This window comes from Magnolia sinica, chromosome 8 (assembly GCF_029962835.1).
Source record: "Magnolia sinica isolate HGM2019 chromosome 8, MsV1, whole genome shotgun sequence".
NCBI classification, from domain to species: Eukaryota; Viridiplantae; Streptophyta; class Magnoliopsida; order Magnoliales; family Magnoliaceae; genus Magnolia; species Magnolia sinica.
In genome coordinates, this window is record NC_080580.1 from 43,911,004 (window position 1) to 43,923,349 (window position 12,346).

At 42.4% G+C, this 12,346-nt stretch overlaps 1 protein-coding gene across 4 annotated transcripts in view; it reads right to left on the reverse strand.

The window, feature by feature from the left end:
• LOC131253273 (auxin response factor 4) overlaps positions 1–12,346 on the reverse strand; it is a 115,441-nt gene that overhangs the window by 83,053 nt on the left and 20,042 nt on the right. The window lies entirely within an intron of this gene.

Genomic DNA, 12,346 nt, shown 5'->3' on the forward strand with positions numbered 1-12,346 from the left:
TAGGTCATTTACTCTAGAGCTACCTCAAAAATGACTGGTAAGCCTCGTATGTTTACTTCCTATCATCCTTCTATCCAACTACACTCAATCATTGTTGTTGATGGAAACCAAACTACTATAATTGGATCTGGTTCCATCAAGCTCTCCCTACTATGAATTTGTCGAATTTGTTCTCCATTTTGCATGTTCCTAGTTTCCCCCTCAATCTATTATCCGGTAGCTCTCTTACCAAATCCTTAAATTATTCAATAACTTTCTTCCCTTCTCACCATGTGTTTCAAGATCTCCAGACGAAGCGAATGATTAGTGGGGGCCGTCAACATGGAGAAATTTATTTTTTTAATGATGCACCTACAATAGCTTATAGTTCCTTGTCCTTAGATAAGGAATCAGTGTCCAGATGGCATCGCCATTTTAAGGCACCAATCCATGTCCAAGCTAAAACTTTTGTTTCCTTCCAAATATGTATCTAAACCTTTGAAATGTGAAACTTGCGAGCTCTCTAAACATCATCGGACCATGTTTCCTCCTAGTTTGTCGGAGAGGAAACCCGTGTCATTCGAGTTGGTCCACTCAGATGTTTGCGGTCCTACTCCGGTTACCTCATTTTTTGGATATAAATATTTTGTTACATTCATTGATGATTATGAATGACTAGGGTTTTCTCGGTCTCGTCTCATAGTAAGTTGTGTGGTCTAATCCTAGCTATAGGTCCTCCATCCCTCTGTTATCTCTTAAAATCCAAGGGTGGAGTTTTTTTTATATGTTTAAGCACTTTTACAATGAAGTGCTCAATCGATTTCAATGATCCATTAAGGCTTTATATTCAGATAATGGGGGCAAGTATATGTCGAATGTTTTTCTGTCTTTCTTGTAGAATCATGGTATCTTGTCTCGTACCACAAGTCCTCACACCCCTCAACGAAATAGTACAGCTAAGCGAAAGAACTGTCACCTACTTGAAGTTACTCGTGCCCTCCTGCTTGGTATAAATCTTCCAAAACGCTTTTGGGATGATGCTTTACTCATTGTTGTTTTCTTCATTAATCGTGTTCCATCCTTCATTTGAAATCTTGCACCCACAAGACAAACCATTCCCATTACCCCCTAAGATTTTTGGGTGTACATGCTTTATGAAAGTTCTTGATGGGAGTCCTAAAGCCATAAAGTGTGTTTTCTTAGGTTACACTCGGTCTCGAAAGGGGTATAAGTGTTATGATCCCTTGACCCCTAAAAGGTATGTGTCTGCAGATGTCACCTTCATTAAAGAGATTCCATACTTTTCTGTTGAAGGGAGATCTATGCACAATCCTTTTGCAAGTCAGGGGGAGGTTATAATGTCTAATTCTATACCTCTTCCCAACAATGATGTGGTATCTTCCCTGTCTGTTCCAAAGCCTATTCTTGTGTATCATCGACGAACTAAAACTTCCACTGATCACCCTCCTATCACTTCATCCGCTCCTGCAGGTGGTTCAGGTATGCTCTCATCATCATCCTCACGATGATCTTCCCATCGCTTTACGTAAGCCTTCCCGCACATATACAAAGCATCCCATCAGTAATTTTGTCTCCTACCATCATCTTTCACCTTCTTTCGAGTCTTTTGTAGCTTTCATATCTTCCTCTGCTACCCCACGCACTTTGAGGGAAGCCATGTGTAACCCTGATTGGGCTAAGGCTATGATGGAAGAAATGCACACTCTAGAGAAAAACAATAACTGGGAGTTGGTTCTTTTACCTAAGGGAAAACAAACTGTTGGATGCCGATGGGTTTAAACCACCAAGTATCGTCCCAATGGTTCTGTCAATTGTTAGGAGGCATGATTGGTCGCAAAGGGTTTTACTTAAACATATGGTGTGGACTACTTTGAGACATTCTCTCAAGTGGTAAAACTTAACAATGTTCGTGTGGTTATCTCTATGGCTGTGAACTTGTTGTGACCCTTATTCTAGCCGGATGTAAAAAAATGCCTTCCTACATGGTGATCTTGTTGAAGAGGTCTATATGGATCCACCTCCATGTTTTTCCATCCCAAACAGCTCTCAAGATTCACCCCTTGTGTGTCGACTAAAGAAATCAATTTATGGTCTCAAACAATCTCCACGTTCTTGGTTTGACAAGTTCAGTAGTGCTCTTCCGGACTCTGGATTTATTTGAAGCCAAGCCAAACCTTCTCTCTTCGTGTGTCGTTGATTCACATGAGTTATTGTGTTAATTGTCTATGTGGATGACATTGTACTGTCTGAGATGATATAAAGAGAATGATGGATGTCAAATCTTTTCTCAAAACTCATTTTGAGATAAAGGACCTTGAGACTCTTCGATACTTCTTGGGGATTGAATTTACTCGGTCAAAATCATGTATGGTTCTCTCTCTAAGAAAATATGCTCTTGATCTTCTCTCCAAGATAGGGATGCTAGGATGCAAGCCTGCCGCTACACCTATGGATACCACTATCAAGCTCTCTCGTGATGATGGTGCTTGCCTCTCTGATCCAGGGATGTACCATCCGTTGGTTGGCAGACTCATTTATCTCATTATCACTCAGCTGAATCTTTCTTATGTCGTTGGTGTTGTCAGTCAATTCATGCATTCCCCTCATACCACACATCTGATAGCTGTGTATCGTATTCCTTCGATATCTCGAGTCTGCCCCAGGTAAGGGTTTTCTCTTTCAACAGTACAGTCATATGCATCTTTCAGGCTACTCTGATGCTGACTATGCTGGAAGTCTACATAATTGACAATCTACAATTGGATACTGTACGCTTGTTGGTGGTAATCTTGTCACCTAGAAGAGTAAGAAGCAATCCATTGCTGCTTGATCTTCTGTTGAAGCTGAGTATAGGACGATGGCTCATGCAACATGTTAACTTGTTTGGTTTCGCAACCTGTTACAAGAACTTGGCTATCCTCCTTCCGGTCCCATTCCTTTACACGCCCTAACCAAGTCTCTCAGTTGAGATGCTCCTCTATCTTACTGGCAAGTTAGGCATGATTGACTATCACTTCATTCAGGAGAAAGTGGATAACAAGGAAATTGCAACTCCCTCCGTTCGCTCTAGGGACCAACTAGCAACGCCCTAACCAAGTCTCTCAGTTGAGATGCTCCTCTATCTTACTGGCAAGTTAGGCATGATTGACATATATGCACGGACTTGAGGGGAAGTATAGAAAGATTATGTAGCGTATGTATATTATGGTAGTGTTAGTGTGTAAGTACACTATCTTTTGTGCTCCTCTAGAGTATGTAATAATGCCCCCTTCTAATATAATAAAGTGAGTGTGTCAAGGTGCGTGAGGCCCTAAGGCACGATACTCCCTTTCTCTCAAACTCTCCTTTCTCACCATCTTCTCTTCTCTTTTGCTCTCTTCTTCTTCTTCTTCCCTTCCTTTCCAAACCTCTCAGATCTATTGTTTTCCCCCTAGCAAGAAGCCAAACAAATGCAACCACTTTAGGGGGAGCTCTGTACGACCAAATGGAGGGGAAATCCTGCCTCTCAGCATAAAGGCAGCTCCTGAGCAGCTTGAACAACAAACGGGAGGAGAACCTTCTTAATTATGACCAATGGATCTAGGAAATGTGCAAGATATGACCTCATCATGGAGTAGCATGGAACCCTCCACAAGTGCAAATGTATGTTTCTAGATATGGCTAAGTGTGGGATGCTCTATGAGAGATGTATTCATCTGATAAAAACATCTCTCATACTTATCGATTATATGAAGAAATATTTGAGCCCGGACAAGGAGATAAATCATTAAGTGAATACTATTCCAAACTTAAAGGAATGTGGGGAGAGCTGAATGTGTATCAGCCCCTGACAACCAATTTAGAGAAACTACGTTAGCAACGTAAAGAGTTCTCAAGTGGCCAAGTTCTTATCTGGGATGAAACGTGAGTATGAACTTGTTCGTGCATGGATTTTGGGTGGCAAAGATGTGCCATCTTTAAACAAGGTGTATACACATCTCGTGTGTATCTTTTGGCTCTACAAGTGCAACTGACGACTCGAATCTAATATCGTTCTCTGGACGTAACCGCGGTGATGACTGAGGTGGAAGAGGTGGTTGTGGTGACATGAGAGGTGGCCATGGCAAAGGTTGTGGACCTAGGAACTACACACTTTATAGCTCTCCAATCATTTTGTGGAAAGATGTCGGGACCTCTATGGGAAGCTTGCATGGGCTAACCAAGCTTCTCGCGCCGAAGAAAGCAACATGCCTCTAGCTAATTCTACACTCACTACTTCACAGACACGTATGACTGGTGAGATGGTTACTCTGACTCAAGAATAATATTATAACTTGCTAAACAATCTACATAATCAAATTGTTCTACTACTTTTGCAATACTTCCACCTTTATGGCTACATTCTTGACCTCAGGTATGGCTTCTTTAAGATCCAAGTCTCATACTCATGGGTAATTTAATCTGGAGTGTTCGACCATATGTCAGGTCAGTCTAGTATGTTTTCATCTATTAATGGCTTATTAACAGGCACTTTTGTCACTCTAGTTGATGGTACCCAATCCAAAGTATGTGGAATGGGTACCGTTCATACAAGTCCCTCTCTTTCATTACCCTCAGTTTTAGGGACGTGAATTAACTACAACCGGGGTTTCCCAACGATGTGGGTGGGACCCTAACCATGGGGCCCAACTTGATGTATGCATTACGTATCTACGCTGTCAATCCGTTTTGCCGGCTCATTTTAGAGGGTTGGCCCAAAAATGAAGCAGATCCAAATCTCGGGCTAACCACACCGCACAAAACATTGAGGATTGAGCGTCCACTATTGAAACATTCATGGGGCCACTGAAGTTTTGGTTGAGGCTAATATTTGTGGTTTTAGTTCATTCCAATAGGAATGACCTTATAAACAATATGGATGGCATATAAACATCACGGTGGACCCAAGGAGGTTTCAACGGTGGACATTTCCCTACCAACTTTTTCTTGTCTTGTGGCCCACTTTTGGATTTGACTCATTTTGGGGCTCATATGCTAACATAATTTAGCAAAATAAATGGACACGACGGATTTCTCACAAACATCACAGTGGGCCCCACCTAGCTTCTGAGCGCAGCTATCGCAAGGAATTCACCTCGACACAAATTTAATAGTGACACTACCAATGCCCGCCTCCATATTGGTCGGTGGTAGAAGAGCTATGTGGGCCTCACTATGATGTATGAATTTTATCCACTTCGTTCATCCATTTATGAACTCATATTAGGGCATGATAAAAAATTAAAAAAAAACAAGGGAGATCCAAATCGTAGGTGGACCACACCATAGGAAACAATGGCAATTGAACACCTATCATTAGAAACTTCTTGGGGCTACAAAAGTTTTGGATCAAGCCAATAATTGTGGTTTCCATTCATCCATGTCTGTGTGACCTAATCAACAAGTTGGATGGCAAATAAACATTATAGTGGGCCCCAATAAGTTTTTAATGGTGGGTATTCAATCACCATTTTTCTGTGGTGTGGTCCCAAGGTATTCCATAATGGTAACGGTGGTCGTAACAGCCACCACCGTTACCTTTACAATACAGGGTGTAATGGCCATTACAGAAACCATAACGGTTGTTACGATCTCTCTTTTTTTAATTGAAAAAAACAAAAAAAAAAAACATGTATCGGCCCTATAATGGACTGTTACAAGGTTATTGCGGCCTTTACAGGGGTCATAACGGGCCGTTACAAGGGTTGTAACAGCCTTTATGGGTCACTTTTTCCATAACAATCGTTACAGCCTTTATGACCTCATAACGTGTAACAACTGCCACCATTACCTTTACGTAACGGCCTTACCGGTCCCATAACGGCCTTTATAGCACACTAGCAATCCACTTAAGATTTGGATCTACCTCATTTCTGGACTCTGCCCTAAAATGATCTCGTAAAGTGGATGGTTGGAGTGGATAAAACACATATCATGGTGGGGCCCACAGATTAATGGTTCCAATTTAACGAAAACACAACCACATGTATACAGGACCATAAATGCATCAAGATTGGTTTGTCGCTTGAAAGCTAGATGGGATGGTTGGTTGGATGGATGGATGATGTTTGGATGATTGGATGGGATGGATGGATAAGATGGAATGGGATGGTTGGATGGATGGATGGGATGGTTCGAAGGTTGCTGGATGGATGGATGGGATGGGATGGTTGGATGGATGGATGGGATGGTTGGATGGCTGATGGATGGATGGATGGGATGGTTGGATGGATGGGATGGTTGGATGGCTGATGGATGGATGGATGGGATAGATGGATAGGATGGGATGGTTGGATGGATAGGATGGGATGGTTGGATGGATGGGATGGTTGGATGGTTCGATGGTTGATGGATGGATGGATTGGATGGTTGGATGGATGTTTGGATAGATGGATGGATGGATGTTTGGATGAATGGATGGTTGGATGGACGGATTGTTGGTTGGTTGGATGGATGGATGGTTAGATGGATGGATTGATGGATTGTTGGATCGATGATTATGAATGGTTGGATGGATAGTAGGATTTTGGTTATTATTGGAGTGATTTTTTACAGTGGCGCATACTTTTAAGCCTCCATTAAATGAAAACTTATTATGTATGCATTCTTTTTGCAATTTTTTATTCCAGCATTTCCTGAAGTTTTAGGCTAAATATGCAAATGTGTATTTAGGCATCTCCTGAAGTTTCACTAAAAAATTCCAGCATTTTCCTCATGTTTTCCTTTGTTTCTCCCGCATTTCCAGTTATCGACGATATTATCAGCGATAATGATATTGTTTCTTCATATCTGGCCGGCAACTTGTAACAATATCGACAACTTAAACATTGCTTCATACATAGCAAACAATCCAATATATCATGAAAGAACTAAATACTTTGAAGCCAATTTTCAATTCACAAGTGAGAAAGTTTCCAGTGGCGAAATCTCTACTTTATATGTTCGATCTCAAGACCAACTTGATGTGTTCACCAAGGCTCTTCATTCCATTTAGGCTATACGTACATATATTCCAAGCTTGGCATAAATAGTATATATGCTCCAGCTTGAGGGGGAGTGTTAATGAATGTGATGTAGGCATACATGGGCTCACTTAGATGGGTTGTTTTTGTCTAGGACATAGAGGGGATTTTTATTTTTATTACTAATGGCATTTCTGTAATTATGAAACTTTCATAATATAAAAGAACAAGAGTGTGAACTCAAACTTCAGCCCATTTTCCTCTCCTTACATTCTCTTCTCTCCTATTCTTCTTCTCTATTTCCATTCCTCTTTCCACTATTTTATAGAGTGTGGTGTTGTGTCGTGGTGGCATCGGTTGTGGAAGGGTCTCTATCCAAGTGGATGTGGTAGGGTTACCTGCAGAAGGGAGTAATGGAGGTAGGAAGTCAGAAATTTTTCAAAGAGGAGGCTCCTAATGAGGCTCATGTCCCCCGGATTGTAAAGAATTTGAATATACTAAAAGGTCCCTCAGTTAGCGGCATCTTTTCATACCTTAACAGATCATTGGATAGTGCCGTAGCAACTACATCAACTGCTCATCATAATCAAAGACACTTGATCATCCCTAGGGTACCTGAGATGGGCAAAATATGTCCACAAAGCTAGGAGCCCATTTCTCCAAGGCCACCATACCAGGTTCTGGACAACAGGTCTCAATTTTGGTGGGCGAGCCTGATGCAAAGACATGTGATGACCTAACCATAGATGCATGTATAATTAGTTTAAAGAATATTCAAATAAATACACCAATTAATTAACCGTCTCCAATCAAAGGGATTAAGTAAATCTCAAAACAAAGATGAGGTCTTTCTGTCAAGATCATGCCCCTTAGCATAAAATCGCGTAAACAGTAAAAAGGGAGGACCTAGGGATATGAAGATATCCCAGATCTAGCATAAGTCAGTCCAAAGTCAAGTTTGGATTTGATCCTACTGAGTAACCATCCCTCTTTCCCGTTTAAACTACAAAGGAGATATCCAGAGAGGAAGGAAAGGGGTGAAGAATGAAGGGTTTGAGATGAAGAAGGTACCGGTCCTTTTGTCGTCAAAAGAAAAGGAGGAGGATTCTTACCTTTTTCCTGCACCTCGAAGATCTAGAAAGAAAGAAACCTGAAATCGGGGTGGAATCCTCAACACCCAAGGGCCAATCCTGAAACCCTAATCTCTTGAATAAAGAGGAAGAAAGTGCAATAATAATCAAAATAGGGTTTCTCACAACGTATATAAGCTATGGAAAAAGTAAAAGTGCACTAAAGCGCCTGAAAACAAAAATAAAAAATAAAAAATAAATAAACCAAAAAGACAAAAAGTAAAGAAAGTGCAATAAAGCTTCTGAAATAAGGAAAAGAACAAAAACGCCTAGGACTAAAACACCCGTGTGGTAGGGTGTGAAATCCAATCCATGGATCTATGGTCAAGGTGTGGTCATGCTGCCCCTGCACTCGTAGCACGTAAGAAAATGGGTCCGATGGACCCGACGTCCATCCACATCAACTCCTCTACTCCGGTACTCTGTCGGCGACACCTCCTCCTCTAGTACACTCTAAAGGGTGCACCACTGATGTCCACATCACAGCCCACGGTTTTCTTGAATCCCATTATTCCAATATATATATATATATATGCTAGAGGCAACGATTATTCTAGAATGTTGTAGTTCAACTACCATGACTATTCAGGTTTGGAAGTAGAAGATGCAGCCTGGGAGCTTCATGCATGTTGAATCCTAGTTTTAATTCAGAAGCGCAGTAAGGCTTTCATGCACAAGGAAGTTCTTCATCAGGACGGAGGCGAAATCATCGAATGCTTCACTGATTCTCTCCCTGGATGGAGAGCTGGTGATCCATTTCTCTCAATGAAACAACTAGTTAATTAGAAATTGCACTAGTGTCCCAGGGAGTGCACAGCCTTATGGCAGATCCTCATGCGTGGTGGGTAGATGAAATTGGTGTGCAGTCAACTCTAATCTCAATGGGTGAAGCCGTTGTATCTCAGGGTCAAGAGAAATATGAGACAATGTCCCCTGTGGGTTCAGAGGATGCTCGAGAAGTTGGCAAAGATGCATGGACTGAATATTGAAGGTGAAGAAAACTTTATCATAATCTTCAACCGTATCAAACTTAAAGAGATCTTGGTTGTTTCAGGGCAAAATTTGTTATTCGTGTACACTCCTAATCTTCAAACGTATCTAATTTAAAGAGATCCTAGTCTCTCCCTCTTCCCTACCATAAAACCCTCCTTGAATTTTTCGAGCTTACTTGCCACTTTGGATGGGATTTCGAAGAGCAACAGGTAATATTGGAAAGATAGGACTTGATGAGAGTAATGTGACCCCAAAACAAATTTCCAAGCTGCCAACTTCTCTACTCCAGCTGTCATTAACACAACATCAGAATTTGGAGGGGACTGGGTCTCAACATGGAGTGGAGACGAAAAACATGGAGTTGAGATGAAAAAACTTCTCGTTTGAGGGGACTGGGTCTTAGCAATCAACCTGCTAGCTCTCAATCGGGTGAGACTGGGAAGAGTGGAAAGGGCGCACGAGATACTTCAACGAGTTTACAAAACAAAGGTGTGGAGGATTTAGAAGGCAAGAAGGATGGAGGTCCATGGGAGCCGGCCAAGAAAAGGAAGCAAGGTGCTGAGAGGAAGGTAGGAAAGAAGCCATCATTGTCAGAATATCCAACCCTTTTCATCGAAGGTTTTCAAGAAGGTTGGCTACCGATTAACTTCTCGAGGGTGTTCAGTAGAGCCAGAGCAGTGATGGAGGTGGTGCTGCCAAGGGATAGGTACACGGGCAATTTGGGAATTTGCATTCATTCGGATGAGCTTGGAGGAGGAGCTCGCTAGAGTTGTGAGGATGCTGCATGGAGAAAGTTTTGGGGGGAGGAAGCTATTGGTTCAAAGGGAGCGATTTGGCCCCTAGCTCAATAGCATGGAGGGGAAGCCATCCTCAGAAGCAAAGACCACTATAGGAGTGGTGTGGATTTTGGAAGCTACGGTTGCGCAACTGACAACAAAGCACTCTCCCTAGGATAAGGGAATTTGCCCCTCTTCTTACAAAGAAGCGATTCTCAAAAGAACTACCTTGATCAGATCTAGTAGCAAGGAGCTGAAGGCACCAATTGAGAAGCAAACAAAGGAAGACAAGCTAATTTCAGTTGAATGCATTGTGGGGAAACTAGTGGTCCGCATGAAACAAGAGGTGATTTCCATGTCCTGGGAATCTCTTAGCCACTTGGTTATCGCGATAACAAAGGAAGGGGCAAACATCTCACAAAGTAGGGAATGGCTTGATGAATCCTGCAAATTGTCGCCTTTGACGTATTCGCTGAGACCAATAGGCTTTAATGAAGAGTGGATTAGCATGCAATCGAAGGTGAAGGTGGATCTTCTACATATGGCAGGAGCCCTACATACAAATGGCCCTATCCAGCAAATCCAGCATTGGGAGGAATATTCCCTATTTGGGAAAGAAGAGGCTTGGTATTTCATTTGGGGGATTGTTCTCGAGCTCTGTTTTAGGGACTTTACATTGCAATTGCCTCCTATCTAGGTGAAGTGATGATGTTAGATCCATTAACGAAGAACGGGGAGGAAGTGGGGGTGGCTAGAGTCCGTATGAGGAATGGCCAAGGTGTCACACCCCAAACTTGGTGAATGGGCTCACAGAATTCCCGAGTTCCGAATCTGGCGGTGACAGCCTTCGTAGTACCCCATTCTCGGCTCCTAGCTCCCATGCGCCAGGTTCCAATCCAGGAGGATTTACGGGGTGAATTTTTATTTTTATTTTGTACATGAGTATAACCACAAGTGTACCAAAACTAAAGACATCATCAAATTTCCACTATAGTATTAGTTTGAGTACAATGTTGGAATGGAAATGCATAATATATCAAAAGTCCAAAAGATCAGGCACATGCTCCTGCCTCAATGTTGTTGCGGTCTACATAACCTGCACGTAAAGAACGTGCATAAGCTTACTACGAAGCTTAGAGAGTGCGTGTGTATGTGCGCAATGCATGTGCCAAACATACAAATGTCAGAGTAAGTGGAATGATGGAGGCCAAACTGGCAAGTCCATAAATACCATCAGCCATACCCGGGCTATGCGATGCAAAGGCCTATAAGGCTAAATGTCAAATGTTAAGGATGCAATGCAACATGCCAATCCTGATGTCTAATTCACATCTCAGTACGGTTCCCATCTAGAATCATCGGGGTCTAATACACTCTGACACTAGCCTGCCACCCCATCGCATGCATGGCACAACGAGTGGAAGAAACCTCATTATTCGCCTCATCAGTGGTATGTCAATCCCCACCCAGCTCGCCGATAGAGGACCCATTTCACGAGCTGGTCAAACTCAACCTAGCTTATAGCCCCCTTCGCAGATAAGGTCACACCCCCTTCCAACCGACCCCGACATAGTAAGAGACGCGGCCTACTAGTATTAGGCACTTGGGCGCTTATATTATCCACTCGATCTCAACGTTGGAGCATCCTGTTGTCCCACAAGGTTTAGGGACTTTCACCCAGGGACATCCTTCGTGCTTAGTAGACGTAACCAAGTTTCCGATGTCCATACTCAAGCTACCAACCACGATGATCCTATAATGACCACAACCCTGATGTCGCTAGGGTGCGGATGCAAATGCATCATGCAATGCGTGAATGCATGAGTCCATCATCCGAGTCATAAAACCATGTCATGCAAACCATACATACATGCAGGGTGGCCCCCATCTCATATGGGTCCCCTGAAAATGTCCCACGTTGTAAGGTCGTCAATGTGGCCTTGCCACGCATAGGCAAGCCAAAAATCATGAATTAGTCATCATCCAAGTCACGCAAACATAATGCGAATGAGATATGATAACATAATTCGGCATCAATCATAAGAGTACTATACCAATCATAAGAGCAATGTTAAATCAAGAGTAAGATAAATGCTACACCTAACATGGAGTAAGTGCATCCTCAATATAAAGAAGGCGTCACATCAATGTAAAGAAAGTGTTATAGCAAATATAAGCATAGACTTTGTGCCAATCACTAATGTAACACCACATGAATAATCAAGGAAGTGTCATACCAACACAAATGTAAAACATCACACCACATGATAAGGAAAATGCATCATTCATGATAGGCGGAACCTACTTGGAAACCAAGTTTAACGGGCCCCAGAGAGCTACACCTAAGCGGGCTTTCAAGTCAATGGGCTCACTCAATAAGCCCACAAGCCCGCACATAAGCAGCCAAAATATACAACTATTGTCATCCACATGAGGCGACAAATTGTAGGATCCACGAATGATCATG